The following is a 13,707-nucleotide window of genomic DNA, read 5'->3' as shown; positions in this document are numbered from 1 at the left end:
AAAATTTGAGCCCAAACGGAGCAACTTTCTATTTTTAGAAAGTTCGTATTTTTTAGGGATTTTTTCGAGTCCCGAAATGTCGCCATTTTGCCAAAAATCAAACTTACTATTTTTAGTAATTTCTATTTTTAGTAAGTTTCTATTTATAGTAAGTCATTCGTGCACCTTGTCTAAGGATCTAACGCTGACACCTTGAAGGTTTCTATTGTTGGAAAGTCATTACTGGCAGGGTCAGTCAGACAAGGCGACGAGGATCAGACGTTAGCAGACATTTCTAATTCCGGAAAGTCAGACAGTAGACAAAGAGAGCCAGAAATGGGTCAAGTGCTGGAAATCCATGCCTAAAATGGAAAGCTCGGGAAAACACTTCAAAATCCCGAGAGGTCAAGATATTCTAAGTCTAGAAGATTAAAAGAAAGGAAAATCCATGAATCCATGGCACAAGCAAAAATGCGCCCAAGCCTGGAGCCAGCTGCCAAAATGAGATTCCCAAGGAGAGAACAAAAAATCCGTGAATCCATGGCACAAGCAAAAATGCGCCCAAGTCTGGAGTCAAGCGCCAAAATGAGATTCCCAAGGAGAGAACGGAAAATCCATGAATCCATGGCACAAGCAAAAATGCGCCCAAGTCTGGAGTCAGGCACCAAAATGAGATTCCGAAGGAGAGATGGAAAATCCGTGAATCCATGGCACAAGCAAAAATGCGCCCAAGTCTGGAGTCAGGCGCTAAAATGAGATTCCCAAGGAGAGATGGAAAATCCGTGAATCCATGGCACAAGCAAAAATACGCCCAAGTCTGGAGTCAGGGGCTAAAATGAGATTCCCAAGGAGAGATGGAAAATCCGTGAATCCATGGCACAAGCAAAAACGCGCCCAAGTCTGGAGTCAAGCGTCAAAATGAGATTCCCAAGGAGAGATGGAAAGTCCATGAATCCATGGCACAAGCAAAAATGCGCCCAAGTCTAGAGTCAAGCGCTAAAATGAGATTCCCAAGGAGAGATGGAAAATCCGTGAATCCATGGCACAAGCAAAAATGCGCCCAAATCTGGAGTCAGGCACCAAAATGAGATTCCCAAGGAGAAAAGTAAAATCCATGAATCCTTCTCCTCGTCAAAATTGCGCCCAGGTATGAGCTTGGGCACCAAAATGAAGATCCCAGGGATTCACAAAGAATTACATGAATCCTTCTCCGGGTGAAAATTCCGACCAAGTAAGGTGGAGGGCTCCAAATCAGGATGTCCAAGGATAACAAAGAAAAGATGAAATTCCTTGGCCAAGTGTGATTTGTGCCCAAGGATGCAGTCAGGCGTTGAACAGAGGAGGTCAGGGACAGAAGGAAAATCCATGAATCCCTGTACAAAGCAAAAATCCGCCCAAATGTGGAGTCAGGTGCCAAAATGGGATTCCCATGACAGAAGGAAAATCCATGAATCCTTGGCATGGTGAAAATTCCACCCAAGCTAAAAAATTGAAATTTTGCCAAAGGCATGGAATCCAAGGAGTCAAGGAGGAATAAAAAGCAAAATTCCCCTCGGGCGAATTTTCGAATTTGCTATTTTTAGACACCAAATCTGGACCAAGTGTGGAAAATTTTATAGATTCGGAATCGGGATGAAATTCCCCATCCAATGAACCTGACTCCTAAATTTTAGGAAGATCCCTAAAAAATAGGGATATTGAGAAGAGGCAAGAAAATTCCTTCGAAAGTAGGAGACGACAAGTTAGAATGGAATCGAGCAAATCCTAAGAAAATCATTCGAATTCCCTCCAAAATTGGAAAGAATGAAATCAATGAGTTGGCAGAAGGAATTTCTCTAAGTATGATGCATGACTTGGAGCATTTAAGGAAAATTCTAAATTTGAACTCATTCGCATGGGAAGTTGCCTTTGCATGGCGCAGTGATTGGGGAAAGTATGACGCATCATGAATGCAATTGCTAAATCAATGCCTCTTAAGAATTCTATATAAGTTTGGAAAGGCATTTCATTGTTCACGTGCCAGATTCAGGAAAGAAGAAGTGGAAGAGTAAAGAATAGTCATACTTAGTCTTTTTTTTTCATCATTTCGAGGTGCTTCCAAGATGGCGGAACCAAGCAAGGCAGCTACTATCTCCAGGCAGGCATTGATCAAGGCGGAGATGCAGAGTTTTCTTCCTCATTCTCGATTGAATTCAAGATGGGATGAAATCGGCGAAACTAATTTAGGCACATTCAACTTGGCTGCATTCAAGATCCGGATGTTCAGAACAGCAAGGCACAATCCATCCCCGACAATGGTCAGAATTGTGAGAAGTGGAATAGTTGCAGCAATTGGTTTTCCTCCCGCGATTCAATGCCAAGACCTGGTCTTGGAATGTGCAGCACATTACAATCTGGAGCGGAAAACAATCTCAACACCAGATGGCAAGTTACTAGCAACATTGACTCCAGAGTCAATTGGTGAAGCTTTCGAAATCCCTTCACATTATTCCATGACGTACAGGACCAGCAGCGGAGCTCAGGCAGTATATGAAGCAGGCCCTACCAAGTGCGTTGATTTATTCAACAAGCAATCGTTGTTGAAGCCTAGAATGCACACTTCCAAGATGCCCAAAACTCTCACAATCTTCGAGTTCAAGCAGGAGTATGTAGACTTGATAAAAATGCTAAGAAGAGTAATGGGATGCCCACATTCGGTGAACTTTGAGGCCTGGATGTTCTTCTACATAGGCGAGATCATGAATTCAAATACGTTGATCGACTGGGTTAGATTGATCAGTCACTACCTACATGAACAATTGAAGAACCTGAAAGAGAAAAGGTCCCAGTCCTTTTTCATGAGCTCCTACCTGTTCTATATGCTTGCACGAAGGGGAGGATTCGATGGGCTGCCAGCAAGAGGAATCATGGGCTGCGGACCAGCTCAGTTGAAAGTACATGAGTGTTATCCCCAGCTGCATCTCCACAATATGAATTCTTACAGGTTGACGAACGACACTTTCACCATGTACTTGACACAGCTTATGCAGAATAAGTTGCACGTGAGGTTGTCGCCACAAGCAAGTGCCTTGGTCCAGAAGTATGGAGCTGCGTTCTTGCAATTTCCTAAATTCACATACATCAGGACGCAAGGATTCTCCTTTCAGTCATACAAATTGCCCAGATATCCATCAGACAAGCTTGTATTGCTTGAGCTCATGAGGCAGCTAACTGCCTATGATCAGCTGCAGAAGAAGAAGAAGAAACAATCAATTGAATTTCCAGTTGTCTTCGGGGACTTCATGGAGATATGCCCAGGTTTGGAAGCCGCTGAAAGTGTGGCAGGGAATTGGCATTCTACCGCCTGTCATTTTACACATCCAGGGCCCAATATGATCCTTATAGCCAAATTAGGAAGGTTGTTGGCGTCAAATTCATACATAGGTTTCACTTGGAGGATTATTGGGCAAGTGTCGAGGATGACCTCAAGATCCGAAGAAGAATGCATTCCAAATTGCCCCTCGACACCATCAGAACAAGAGAAATTTATCAAGTGCCGGATCAGGTGAAGGAAGATTCAGATTTAACACAACCTGAATTCGAGAAAATAAAGGATCAACCTATCCAGTTGCCAGATTGGTCAAAGCCTGAGGTAGATGATTTGAATATCCTAGCTAGACTAGTGCTGAAATTCACTAAGCACTGGATTGACAGGCAGACAAGAAAGTTGGTGGAAGAAAATGCCCACCTAACATACCAACTAATGGGAAGTCTAGATTCCCACAATGAGGCAACTGAAAGCTCTTCAACAGTCCAGGCAGGACGGGAAGCCCGGATGGACAAAGGGAAAAATGCCCCGAAAAGGCCAAGAACAACACAGAGGAAGGATATCCAGCAGGAAATCCCACACGAGGTTCAACAGGAAGCTCAGCAAGAGAAGCCTCCACAAAAGAGAGCAAGGACAGAAAGGGAGCATTCACCAGTTAGTTCCTCGAGTGTACGAGAAGTGGAGATGTTTCCACATTCCATAGGCCCACTTCCAGGGAACGTTCCAGCACCTGATATACTCAGCATCAATGCTTCACAAGGCCACCATCAACCGAGAAGTCAAAGGCAAGAAAGTCCCCTGCACTAGGAAGAAGTTCGCCAGGATAGCTTCATGGAGACTATCCTTGGTGAAATGGAGGAAGAATCTCAAGAACAGGAGCATGCAGAAGATCATAGCCATTCCATCCCCGCACCAGACTGGTTGATAGGCAGGCTGGGGAATGAAGTGGAAGGAGGAACCAATCCTGCTAAGGAGTTAGAAGAATTATTGAAGAGGATGGATCGCCCAGCGGAAACAAAGGCTCCCCGGAAGTTTTCCAAGGTGGTCAAGGAAGAACCTGGATCCCGGACTTTGCACATCGCTGAACCTGCAATGGATAAAGATAGGAGTGAGATTAGACAGGAGGATTACGTCATCAAACAGGTTGATCTTAGCCATGTTTCCACCGGTCAAGTAGTGGGAGACTTTGAAGATTCCTCCTTAGCCATGAAGGAGAAGTTGCTGAAATCAAAGGCAAAATGTAAGCGGCTGAGGGAGGAAAATAGATTCCTATGCGAATACGTCAGGAGTTTCAAAAGACCCCTCAGGGAAGCAAGTCCTTCATTCACTCCTCCTCCCTCCCTTCCCAAAGAAGTGGTCGATGATGCGGAGCTTATTAAAGCAATGGCGCAAAATTCCCGGGAATGGATAGAGGACGTATATGCTGAGGTAGGAAAATTCATTGAGGATCTAGCTCACCTTCATTCGAAGTTCGTGGCCCTCCTAAACAGATTAGAGATAGCAGAAGGATTATGGGAAGATGCAGATGTTTACCAAGACTTAACCATTTCGCGACTCAGGGCTCTGACGAAGACTCCGAGGCAAACTCTGGTGGACGGGAAAGTGATCCAAGAAAATGAAGCCTATGACTTTCCCCAATGGTTCTACGCCATTTGTTCAGGAAAGAACACCCTTGACAAATTCAGCGTTGACTCTGTCACCTTGAAGGAGTCTATCAGAGGGATACAGGAAGAAATCCTTAGTGCCATGGAAGCTTTGTTTGCAAGGAAACTTAGTGACAGAGGAATAACGGTGAACTCCCTGAAATCCCAGTTGCACGATTTCTTCTTCGTTGGTTCGTTCCCTAAGGAACATTTTGCAAATGTTTCTTCATTCTCCGGTATAATGAAGAAAACGCAGGAAGTCATGATAGAGTGGGAAAGATTCTTTTCCAGGAGCGAAGAAGAAATTGCCTTGATGGAGTTTAACATTGAAAACATGTCAAGTGTCTCCATCGGAGAACTGGAAGCTGTCGTCGGCAGATTCATTGCATACGCCATAAATGAACAAGATAATGGTCGTCCATTTTTGGACGAAAGTCTTTTGGTTGAATAGTAGTGGCATACTTATTGCTGAAGAAATATTGACTGGGCTTGGCTCCAGTCAATGCATGTCACCATCAGATAGGGAATCTTCTTGCATGTCGCCTTCTCATTATGGTTTTATGACAGATTCTTCATGCATGTCGCCGTCACTTGGAGAATGATGGGCATTTATGATGGTTCGGTTATATTCTGGGCATAATCAACATCATGTGGCACATTTAATGTGCTAGTGGGCGCTATTTTAGGCTCTTTTAAATTAATTGTACATGGGCATAGTGGGTTATTAATTGTCGATTCCCACCTTGTTGCACCTTGAGTGGGGAATCTTTAGGGAAAACCCTAATTAGGGTTTTGCATGTAATCCTGGCTTGAGGCCTATATAAGGGGGTGACCCCCTCATTTGTAAAGGGGGAGAGACTATCGTCAGAGATTGTTGCTAAGAGTTTTTTTGAAGCAAACACTTAATACATTGTTCAATTATTGGTGTGTCCTTGTGTTGTTTCGGAGCTCGCATGGTCTCATTCTCTTCATAGAATAGATTTGCTTTCATGTTGTTAGACGAACTGGATTTGATAGGATCGCTTGTTACAAAATTCGTGCTCATACTTTTGGTGTGCAACTGATTGTTGCATACCGCGCAAAGTTAGCCTGAGCCTCCGTTATATGTGTATGTTTAACTTCGATTATCAGAAGACATTGTTCAATTTGATGGTCTCTCTTGAAGATTTGAAAATCTTTAAACACACCCTCTGAAGATTGCACCGCCTTCGTGTAGTTGTGCGTTGCTAGCAAAGCGAAGCGTGGTTGGATTTTGCGCAAGCTATCCCGTCTCCTTGTTCATAGCATTAGATTACTTTTAGTCTAGTTTTTCTCTGCCCTACTCCTATTTACTTTCCGCATAATTCAAAATCCAAAAGATCCAAAACTAGAGCTTTCATTGCAAATAATTCGTACAAAAATCAATGAGCTTGCATAAGTTTTCTTCAACATACGTAAGGCCCCCTTGGGTTATCAGCAAACCCATCAAACAACTGAGGCACATCCATGCATTGAAGGAACCTTGGGAATTAGTTGTTTGAACTTTAAGTAATCCTAGCATACGGACTAATCTTGATCAAGAGAGGATAAGGTGACTGTTGGTGACTTTATTCTGTGTTAGACGCGGTCATAAAAAAACATGTCAACACATAGCTTTGGCTTTGGTGGATGTGATGAGGGACTACTGGCCAATCTTCAATGGATTAGTTGTCGAAATCCCCATTCCAACCTTATGCTTGACAGATGATGTGCATGAACCGCCATGATTTGTCTTCTCAACTCCATAAGAATAATCTTATCAGTTGAGTATCTAGGGAGCATGTATGGCTGCCCATTGTAACATCCAACTCTCATATAAGTGAAAGTCGGGAATTGAAGGAACAAGCAACCATACTCATTCACCCTCTCCCATGCCTCATCAGATATTCTTCTATTCTTTAGAGTCTTGTCAAACTGACACATGAAATAACCAAAGAATGCATCCTGAACCCTTCTGAAATGTAATCTGTTGGGTCTCAAGGGCAGCTGATCATAGTACTCCCACACTAGTATAAGCGAGCGATCACCCTTGGTAGAAAGACAAATGTCTAAGTGACGCTGTCAAATACACTAAGTATGAGTTCATGTAAAATGTCATAGTTGTAGGGAATGCTGCAAGTTGTTCACACAAAGCATCACTAATAATTTCTCCCCATGAGATGTGATGGGACTGCCTTATGAACATGATAAACTGATACGTCCAAGGGTCAAAAACATTGGAATGCTCAAGACCTAACATTCTACTGAGGAGAGTAATGATGTCTCCAATTTCCCACTTGAAGTCACAACGATATAACTTAGCCCACCTTGTAAAAGCAGCTCCTGGCTCATGGATCCATCTGTTAATGTGACGTTTACAATCCTTCTCCCTCTTGACATAGTACTCAGCTAAACTTTCCTTGGAAATCACCATATACACAGGGGCTGACGGTATTCTGAAGACTTTCTCAATAGTATCCACATCAAGGCGAATTATTGCCTCCCCACCATCATTTCTAATTGTTCTCGTCTCCTTGTCGAAATGGTGAGCGCAAGCAAGAACATATTCAGATTCTAGGGCAGCCACTGGAAAAGAAGATGCATGACGAATGTGGCTGTCCAACAAACACTGCATATTACTATCCTGCGGATCCTCCACCCTTTTGATGAATTCTGACATGTCAACATGCCCAATTTTTGTATCCTTGATATGATCCATAGGAGAGGAAACCTGTGAAGGGGAAACTTCATTCTGGTACTTGCCATATTTATACTTCATCTTCTTTGGAATGGAAGATGATGATAAATCTGACATTGAAGAACAACCTGGTATGCTGCGATGAAAACTTAAAAGTGTTAAAGCAACATCAAGATCAGCTGCAACTAACATTTTTTCTTCTTCAAATGGGAAGAACTCCAACCCTTGCACTTCACAACTTTGTGAGAGAAATATGGGAAATAAATGGGAATGTTTGAAACTTGACTTTGACCAATTTCGGATCTTGGGGAAAGTTTTACAAGTATACAAGTGGGGAAGGACAAACATGCAATCGGATTTTTTAAACCCGAATGCAAGTATACTTGTAAAAAGGAAAATGGAGAAATGGGTGAAAAATGAGATTTTAACATGTGGGAAATGGCATGAATGGTATGTACGGATAAAGGCAATGAGTATGAACAAAAATGGAAGGATTTTGGGAAGATCACTTTTAACAAAATGGAAAGAACCTTTCAACTTGTAATCCGGTTTTAAAAACCCAATTTTGAAAGAATGGGTATTTTCCAACTTAGAAATTTGGAATTTCACCAAAAGATGGTTGAAATTTTCCAGCCAAAGGGGTAGATCAATTATTTTCATCTTACTTGCAATCAGGATTTAAAATCTCGAATGCAAGTAAAGAGTGAAAATGGGGAAGATCAATGCAATTTACAAATTGCTTTGCAAAGGGGAAAATCTCTCTCACAAAACCGTTTAAGGCAAGAACTATCAAAATAAACATGATTAAGCAAGGAAATAAAAACAAGACAAGAAATAAAAACAAAATGAAAAGAAATCATACCTTGCTTCAATCCAAATGCTCTTCCAAGGAAATGCAACAATCCTTGTGATGAAGAGGCAAAACCTTTAAATAAGCAACAAATCGAACTCCCAAAACCCTAGCCAGGGTTTTTAAAAACGTCTTATGCAGCAAATACGTCTAACAAAATGGCATGAGAAGAGGTCAAAACATCATCAAACCCCAATGCCTAGGCAAGAGAGGGCAAAACGACTTAGGAGATGAAAGATTTGTGGCATTTTGGAGGAGCAAATCGTGGCGTTTGAATAACACGTATTGCTGTTATAACGCCTTAAAACCAGCAAATAAATCCACCAAATGGCATGGAAAGAGTTTCAAGATGCATGAAAATAGCTAAGAATTCAAAACGCCTTCTTCCTCCTAGAAAATCTCCACAAAAATCGATTGAAACTTTCAACAAATTTGCTCCCAAAAGCTGGTCGGGTTCTTGAGGGAGAACAAGAAGTTCGAATTTTGCCAATAACATGCGAAATCGGGTTTTAGAAACTCATTTACAAGTTTAAAATGTTCACTTTTTTATGCACAAGGCAAAATTGGGTTTTTGAGAGAGATTTATAAGTCACAATAACTTAAAAGGGGAAAATAAAATCCCCTTAACAAGTTTTAATAACTTAACTTGAAAAAAGAACTTGTAATGGGGAAATAAAATTCCCTTTGCAAGTGACTTGAAAATAAAATATGTAATAGAGGAATAAAATCCCTATTACAAGTAAAATCACTTAAATAGGAACTTTATAAAAGAATTACAAGTGACTTTTAAATTTATAATTTAAAATTAACTTGTAACTTATCCAAAAAGTTCCTATTATGACTTAAAAAGCCAAAAAGCATCACAGGGGAAATAAAACGTAAGTTACAAGTTCTAATTTCATAAAGTGCACTTGCAATTAACTTAAAATTTCCCTACAAAGACTAAAACAAAGGAAAACATTAAAACTTGCAACTTAAGGAAAATTTCCCACCTGCAATTAGGGAGAAAAAATCTGAAATTGAAGGAAAAACATAGCAAACGAAACCAAAATGAGATGAAATTTGAAATGTGATTTGCAGATGGACTGAGGATTAGTCCCGTCCAAAGGTAAGGTGAAAGTATGCCTCGGGAAGCGTTCCATAGAGTAAAATTTTCATTTTTTGACAAAAATTTTATGTAATGGTCCATCATTTTTTAAAACAAAAATGAGGACAACACTTGTAAACACTAAAGTTCACATATGGGTTTGAGAATCACAGTGGCGCTAAAGCAAGACTTAAGATTTTCACCTACCATGACTTTTCCTGCAAAGCTTAAAGACCTAGAGCAATTAATCAATTGTGTAAAAGTATAGTAATCACAGGATATTGGCGTAAAGACACAATAAATGATCCCCTTCCAAGTCAAGTACAAGTTCTAACCAAATGATGAAGTTGAAAAAGAACAACCTTGGATTTAAAAATACTTCATAAATAATTATCCAAGAAATGGGCTGAACATAGTTTAGTGCAAACACTAGAGTTCTTAAGATACAACACCCTTCACAAATGGGATCCCCTTTATTGAAAGCAAAACAAAATGGATAAGCAATTAAACTAAGAAAGCGAAACAACTAATCTAAAGCAAACAAAGAAAATTGACCCGAACCATGAAAGAAAACCTACTCTAAAAAAAACAAAAATTTTAAGCGAACGACACTAAAAAGACCTAAGTATATACAACTCCTAGCATGATTTCTCAGGATGTGCGGGAACAACAAAGCAACGGTCACAGTATGAAGTTATGCAAACTTATCTTTAAACTCGAAAAAATATTCTTCCAAAGTACAAATCTGAAACTCAAGCAAAACTTCAGGAAAGATTAGTAACTGGGGCAATTCACCCGGACCATGATTGATCCATAAACAAGTTGTCTTTCCTAAATCTCCATAATCAAAATGATATTCCTTGTAGTCAACAGTAGGGAAAGATACGAACTAGTGGTCTTCATTCGTGGATAGGAATTCTTGCTCGTCATCCATTGCTTCATCAGGAGGTTGAAGTTGATGGTGAACCATACCACTTGCATCTGAAACATGGAGATCAGCATCACGTTCCAAACTGGGTGGAGTGTGGTGGGAATTGGGTTCAAAAGGGAATTTGGAACATTTCATGTGCTAGCTCCTTTTGAATCCCTAACAATGGATCAAGCCCCAACCCGAATTGTTCTTCATTTTTTGTCTCTGTCACAATTACTTGTTCATCAAGTAGCGTTCCATGTGCTTCAATTTTGTCTAGCAATTCCTCCATGACTGTGATCATTGGATCAAGCATCGATGCGAAATGCATTTCATATTTTGCTTCCATCTTGGTAGCCCATTGATCATCAAACATTCCATCTTGCCCCCAACCACTTATCATTCCTTCCATCTTGTTTATGCATGATTGAACTTCCATGTCGAGGATTATTCCTTCTTGAAGTGCATTGGAACCACTTCCCTCTTCATGTTTTTCTCCTTGATGAATGAACGTTGGAAATTTCTTATACCATCTCTACTTTGAGCTAAGTCCCCCATTTCTTGTTCTTGATGATCTTCAATAACTTGCAATTCTGTATATTCATTCACTTCAATATGTTGACAGTTGCCATGGGTGATTCTCCTTGCTTAGATGCATTCCATTGCTTCTTTGATCTTTATTCAAAGGCTTCTCATTCTAGTGTGATCTAGGAACAATCTTCATCCACCTGAATGCTTGATTCAATTGTACTATCTTCTTCCAAATTTCTTCCTTCACATCCTGATGATGTTGCAATGCTTTGTTCTTTTGATGCAGAACTAAGATGCTCATTCTAGGTGCATTTCCTTGGTAATTCGGATAATCCCAACTGACATCTAGCTTGGTTGATGGCCTCTTCACATATAGAACAAGTGAATTCTGAATGTGGTTCATTGTGAATCCAACACCAATGAGGAAGCAACACGCCTTCCAGTCGTTTATTGCCCAATTCTATTTGATTTTGAATTCTCAACCTGAATCTTGAGAAAGGATCATTTCCATTGACCTCATCATCAAACTTTATGCACAATTCTGGTTTTGTAACATCCCAAAAGAAGATTTTTCCTTGTAGAACTAATTCTATCCTTGACAAGAATGTCAAGCAATTCATCTCATCATGCTTGGTTGTTTCATGAATCTGGCACGTCCCCGGTAAGGCAAATCATGACAAATTCCTAGGGTGAAGTTGTGCATTCAAATCTTCTTGAATCTGAGTGATGTCCACAAGGAGGCTGTCCTAACAACAAGAAATATGAAGTGGTCGCTCATCCATTGAGATTTTTTCTTTTTTTTTTTTGATACTTTTAAAAAAAAAATTCAACTTTTCACCTTTTTTGGATTTTCTAACATAAAAGAGATCTAACATATCTCTGATTTGACATTTCAAAGTTCATACTAGTTCCATCTAGCTGAATTTCTCCACCTATGAAAATAAACGATCTAATGTCCAACCCTCCTAGTGCCAATTCTGTTGGTGTGTGTTTTATCATTCACCAAACATTAGAATAAAATGTCCAAAGACACTCTATCCTCCCTTGAACAAAATCACCACATATGCTAAGATTGCAAGAAGATCATTTGGTGATTCCAAAGTAAAACCCTAAAAAGCAAAAACAGGGGATCCCCATTTGCAATGGGGTGATGTGTGAAAAAGGTCACAACAATGACTAGCTCATACACATTAAAAATGACTATGACCTACCCATAGTGCATCCCAAATAGAAAAGGAATATCGATGCATTGCGCACTACATTGTGGGTCACATTCTTTTGCCCGATCTTTTGCACCAACCAGCAAGTGCAAAGAGGATTCAATCTATTCCAATACACCAAAGGTCCATCCTCAAACCAACAAGGTCAAGTATACCATTTCCACGTTAGTATATTCCAAAACTATACTACAAGGTTGGTTCAACTATTACCTATTGATTCTTCATAGAAACTTTTTTTTCCTTCAAGTCCATCAAACCACTAAGCAAGCAGAGACATCCATTGTAGGTATGTCGTTTGCCCCAAGGCCCACATGCTCCTAGTCGAATCCATCCCGCTATGTAAGTGGTATGGCTAACAATCTGCCAGCTTCGAGATAAGCTTATCAATGAGTGGGTCATAAGATTTATCCATTGTTGATCACCTCAGATGGAAAGGGTAACCTACATATTAGAGGTATACATCCTCTATGGTATCAAAGCCATATAAAAACCTCTACATATGGCCTCATAAGGCCCTTACTCCATTTGTCACCATAAAAGTTAGCGCTTGTATCCAACTTAGCACTATAACTGGAAAACAAATTCCTAATTAAGAATAAGTAGATCGCAAATGACTAATTTAGGAGTCTATACACAAAGTCCTATAGGTTTGAGCTTAAATTTCACAAACACATAAAAAATCACTTTGACCCAACACAAGATGTCCTCTACTCAGTAGATAGACAAAAATCAATTATAAGGTAGTCAACCCATTCACTTTATCCAGTTGGCTGTTCAAAGCAAGTTACCAAGTTTCCATAATTCTTTCATCACCATCTAATACCCATTTCAGTGTCATGTGAAGCCTACTAAAGAGGGAAGGTCAAACCAGTTAGAAACAAACGCAAACCTTGGAGTTATCCTCCCCTAAACTGTAACATCCCCATTTCTGGAACCAAACATTGTGTGGTCCAGGCGTGGTAGGTCTAGGACATCTCCAAATTAGTTAGTAGCAGAAACAATGAATGGGTTTAGCAAGAATAATACATAAAGGATGGTAACAAGACTTCATTGAGTATTGTGTTGATAAGTGGAGGAAGCTACTTATATTATCTTTATAAATGAAGTTGATAACATACAAGACCAAACAAGATCACTGGCAAGTGTATGAGCAAAATGTTGAGAGTTTTCATTCATACCAAATGACATCCAAGTCAAGGAAATCATTGTCAAAATATACAAAAGGAACAAGATATGGGCAAAGCAATCAAGAAAGACATTCAAAAAGTAACGAGTCAAAGAAGATTAATCAAGTCCATTGGTCATTGAAAGTTCATTTTAGTGATGATTTATTTCAAGACAAAGGGTAGTAATTGTCTCAGGGCCGACTTCATCGCAAAATAAGCAACGAAAAATAATCAGTACGTTTGACAGTCGATTTCTTTGTTAGGATGCGCAATGACTACGTTTGATTAACCAACAATTTACATGATATACAAAGACAGC

The 13,707-nt window shown here is 40.0% G+C and overlaps 1 protein-coding gene across 5 annotated transcripts in view; it reads right to left on the bottom strand.

Moving 5' to 3' along the window:
• LOC131031479 (rhodanese-like domain-containing protein 8, chloroplastic) overlaps positions 1-13,707 on the bottom strand; it is a 131,108-nt gene that overhangs the window by 59,818 nt on the left and 57,583 nt on the right. The window lies entirely within an intron of this gene.

This window comes from Cryptomeria japonica, chromosome 6 (assembly GCF_030272615.1).
Source record: "Cryptomeria japonica chromosome 6, Sugi_1.0, whole genome shotgun sequence".
NCBI lineage: Eukaryota > Viridiplantae > Streptophyta > Pinopsida > Cupressales > Cupressaceae > Cryptomeria > Cryptomeria japonica.
The sequence above is the reverse complement of the archived record's forward strand: the minus strand, read 5'-3'. Positions and strand labels throughout refer to the sequence as shown.